Here is a 4,405-nt window from a genome sequence, read left to right on the forward strand (position 1 = left end):
CACAACCACCCTGACTCCAGTCCTAAGGAAATCAACACCGTCCTCTGACCTCTGTGGACACCAGGCACCCCGGTGGTACACATGCATCCATGCAGCAAGATGTTCATACACATAAAGGAATCTTTTTTTAAAATCTGGGAAAGGGCCAGTGAAATGGCTCAGTAGGCAAAGGTACCAGTGCCAAGGCTGACAATGGGAGTCTGATCCCAGGGTCCATGTAGTAGAGAGAGAACTGAGTTCTACAAGTTGTCCTCTAAACAGAGGGGTAGAAAGGGAGGGGGGAGGGGGGAGGGGGGAGGGAGGGAGGGAAGAAAAGATTCTTTTATATTTAAAAAAAAAAGGGGGGGGTTGAGCAGGTTATTTGCAGCAAAAAGCAAGCAAGGAAAGAAAACATGAATGAACAAGCAAGGTAAATTAACCAGAAAGTAACTAAGGAGATAGAGACTGATTAATGTATCCAGAAAGAAGGCCTTTCTGAGAAAGGCAGGCAGGCCTGAGATGAGGAGAGTTGGAGGCAGAAGAACAAGTGTTAAAACCCTGAGACACACTTGAGAATCAGCCAGAGGTCAATGGTGGCCAGGAGGCAGTGAGGTGGCAGACAGAGGCCCTAGGGCAGTGGGAAGGTTTCTGAATCTGGCCTAAGTCATCATGTCTCCCACTCTTCCGTTTCTGTAGACACAGGTGTTCACAGAGCTCCACTGAATGTTCACACCTCTCCTGGCTGTACCTGACAGGAGCAATGGTCAACACATGGCCTGAGAGAATTAGCATGCAGTTGGTACAGCTAGCTATTCGTGGTCTAGGGAGAACACCTTAGCTGCTGGCAACCTAACAAAAAAATTTCAGACATTTATCAAATATATCTTCCCAACTATTCAGGAATTATAAAGGTCTTGCAAAGGACACCTGCAGTTCACTCCCATAATTTAAACCCAAACTTCATCCATATAAAGTCTAATTAATTGCTTTTCCATTCTATTGATTTGAAAATATTCAACGCCTGAACATAAATTCTACGGGCGCACAGTAGTCTGCATGTTCCTGTATTGTCTGAGTCTTCTGGAGTAAGTGAGAGTTCTCCTTTCACATACTACAGCCACACTCAGGCTTTGCAGAGACAAAGTAGGGTGTGGCAGAACCCATCTGCTAACCTGTGCTGTCACAATAACCACACAGAGAAAGAGCCAAAAATGTTTGCAGAACCCCCCTGATATAAAAAGTTGATCCTTGATTAAAAGAATGTGTAATCTACTCAAAATTACAAAGTTTGAGATTCCTGCCACTCTTCTTGTTCTGCCACTGGCTCCCTCCAGGCATGGCCTGCCTACTGAATTCGACTTCCTAGTCTCCTGGTCCTAGTCCCATCCACCTCAGGTTTTATGATTCACATTCCCCACTGGGAGAAACCCAACCAGTTCTTCAAGGTACAGGGCAAACACTCTCCATTTTTGCCAGTCCCTGAGCCAAACCTCCACCTCACCTCTAGGAACAATTCTGAGTGTAACTAGGACCCTGCCTGACTGTTCCCACCTGGCCCAGAGCTAGACAGAGGCCATCTTGAGCAGGAAAATGGGTGTGACAGAACACATCTGCTAACCTTGGCTGTCACAATAAGAATCAGTCTCAAAGTAACAATAACTAAACAGAACAAAGAGTCAAAGATGTCTGCAGAATCCTCCTGATATAAAACCCTACCACTGTCCTAAACTCTCCAAAATATGCAGTACCCCCACCTGCAATCACTTACTGTTCATCTATGATAACACAGGCTTTAGCACCAGTCAAATACTTGCAAAAATTAAACAAAGCAGGGATAGGAGTCTTTTCTTCCGTATCTATTTGGTACGAAGTCTTTAGTGCCTGGTTCTTAATGACACAACACACGAAAGTTACAAATGAAAATTTCTAGTCCCACTATCTATTCAAGATCTATCTAAATTTATTCAAGATCTATCTAAACTTTGTGAAGAAATGTGCTGTCATGGAGAACCTACAGGGCTACTAGAGAGGCTTGGAGCATCTGTTGCTCCTGCTGAGATGAGGGTTTCACTCCCCAGCACCCAAACACAGTGGCTCGCAACCATCCAGAACTCCAATACCAGGATCTGACACACTGTTCTGACCTCCCTGGGCACCAGGCACACACGTGGTAACACGGAGGCAAAACGTTCACACACATAAACAATTTTAATTAACATTTTTAAAAATCTAGTCTGGTGCCATAGGCCTGTGATCTGAGCACTGAAGAGGCAGGAGGAGCAAGAGCAAAGGTTATCTTCATCACCACATAAGACTTTGAGGCTAACCTGGGGTACATGAGAAGAGGTCTGAACATACCCACTTTACCCTCAGGTTCAGAAAGAATCTAAAACAGCCCTTGAGGCACACGCCTGAGATCCCACTGCTGAGAGGCAGAAGCAGGAGGATCACAAACCCCAGCAGTTCGGGCTCCTAGTGACTTCTAGGCTATCTGGAGCCACACTGAGAAACCATCTTAATATAATGAAGTGCTTTAAAGCTAGAAGGCACCACTACGCTAACGTCAAAGCCCTCCACAAGGTCCCGTAGCTAACGACTGGAGCCGAAATGGGACTCTATCCAGCACTGCCCACCTACCTAAAGCGCCTGAACAGCAGGAACCTCAAAACATCTGGGGTGGGGGGCGGTACCTGACATGCATAAACACTCATGTTTTAAATATTTGCTAACGGGGTTTTCTAGGTTTAATTTTTACGAGGAAAGGCTAATTAATCCCTAATCGCAAAGATCACATTAACAGCTATTTTCAAACCCAGCTGTGCCAGTCAAGGCTATAAAATATGTTGGGAACACACAACCAACCAAAACTTCTGCTCAGTAATGGCCCTGACCAGAAACTCATCCGCGGGAGTCAGTTTTTCCTTATTTGTGCCCAAAGGCCCAACAGACTAAACATTACAGCTGCCCCAATTTTCTAATTTCAACTTGCATTTATGATAACGCTTTTGTTTCCTTTACGGCGCTCAGGCTGCTGACACAGCTGGGCCGCTTCTTTGTAATAAACACAGGGCTTCTATATTTAAAAGTACAGTGCAACTTTGTTGTAACATCCCCTCCCCAGTCTCCGGGCTAATTTTCTAGTCTTCCAAGCTCCACCTCCATCCCATGATTTTTTTTTTTTAATCAGTGACGCTCCCAACAGCCTCGCGGAAAGCCGGTTCTGTTCTTTCAAGAGGAAAAGGGAGTTAGAAGGAAAATAAGAGACGTTCTGCAAAGGCCTTGTCTTGAGGAGAGGGTTGATTGGGGGGGGGGGGGGGGGAGGCGGTTTGGCGGGAGGTGGACCGGGCTCGGGTGCACCGGCAGGAGTCCCGGGGCCAGGCCGGCGACAGGGATCGGCGGGGGTCCGGCGATAGGGAGCAGCGGGGGCTGGCGAGCCGAGGGGTCTCCAGCCGCTGTTGACAGTAACTGGATCGCGGCGGGCACGCCCCGGCCCGCCGAGTCAGAAGGGGGCGGCGGAGCAGGGTGTGGGCCGAGGGGGCACCCGGGCGGGGGGAGATAAGGCGAGGCCCGAGTTAATCATCACCTCCCGAGCGCCTGGAAAAGTACGGGCTGAGGGCGGGGTGCAGCAGGGGGGAAAGCGAAACTCCTCCCGCACCGGCCCGAGCGCACCCGGCGCTCCTCCGGCCTCCTCGAGCCCGCTCAGCCGAACACCGACGCAGAAGTTAAGTCGGAGCCATAAGAAATCACCATCAGTTCGTCCAAACTCGAATACAGCATAAAAAGTTCCGCCGTTCCCATACCGGGAGTCGAACCCGGGCCGCCTGGGTGAAAACCAGGAATCCTAACCGCTAGACCATATGGGAAGCGCTACTACGAGCACTGCCGTGACCCACCTGACTAGCATCAGTGATGCTACCGCTCAGCAACTCTGCACGACTCGAGCCGAAGCCGCCCCCGCGGCCGCTGCCCCACGCGCGGGCACGAGCTCGGCAGAGCGCGCGGGCGTGGCGGGGAGGAGGAGCGGGGCCGACGCGCCCGAAGCCCAGAGCCCCGCGCGCCGCCGCAGTCGGCGGCTGCGCCTTTCTTTCTCAGCCGTCAGGTCCCGGCTGCTCCCCGGTCACAGAGCGAGCGGGCAAGCCGGCAAAGCCGAGGGCGGCGCCGTCTGTGGGAACAGCTGCGCGCGGCGGGGGTTGGGGGGAGGCGGTCGAGCCTCTCGGCCCCGAGCCAGCTCGAGAGTGGAGGTTCTGGATCCCGGGAGGAGTGAGGACCGCGGGATGGAGCCTGAGTCGGGCACTCGGGACCCGCAGCTCCGGTCCCGTCGCGCTTTCGTCCCTTCTGGGTGACCTCAACCCCTTTATACCGACCCCACCTCTCAGGCGCCGCGAGTACCGCCCCGTGGGGGAGGGGAAGAGGCGGTGACACCACG

At 51.6% G+C, this 4,405-nt stretch overlaps 1 protein-coding gene and 1 non-coding gene across 4 annotated transcripts in view; both read right to left on the minus strand.

Moving 5' to 3' along the window:
• Elf1 (E74 like ETS transcription factor 1) overlaps nt 1-4,016 on the minus strand; it is a 92,934-nt gene extending 88,918 nt beyond the window's left edge. For 2 of the 3 annotated variants that reach the window (XM_076930682.1, XM_034497360.2), the window contains exon 1: nt 3,873-4,016. The gene's annotated coding sequence lies outside the window, so the exon portion shown is untranslated. The remainder of the gene's footprint in view (nt 1-3,872) is intronic. The other variant, XM_034497362.2, reaches the window with a different exon arrangement.
• On the minus strand, nt 3,771-3,842 carry Trnae-uuc (transfer RNA glutamic acid (anticodon UUC)). Its single transcript has one exon. It is a non-coding gene; the product is annotated as a tRNA-Glu (tRNA).
• Nucleotides 4,017-4,405: the final 389 nt, after the last annotated feature.

This window comes from Arvicanthis niloticus, chromosome 3 (genome assembly GCF_011762505.2).
Source record: "Arvicanthis niloticus isolate mArvNil1 chromosome 3, mArvNil1.pat.X, whole genome shotgun sequence".
NCBI lineage: Eukaryota > Metazoa > Chordata > Mammalia > Rodentia > Muridae > Arvicanthis > Arvicanthis niloticus.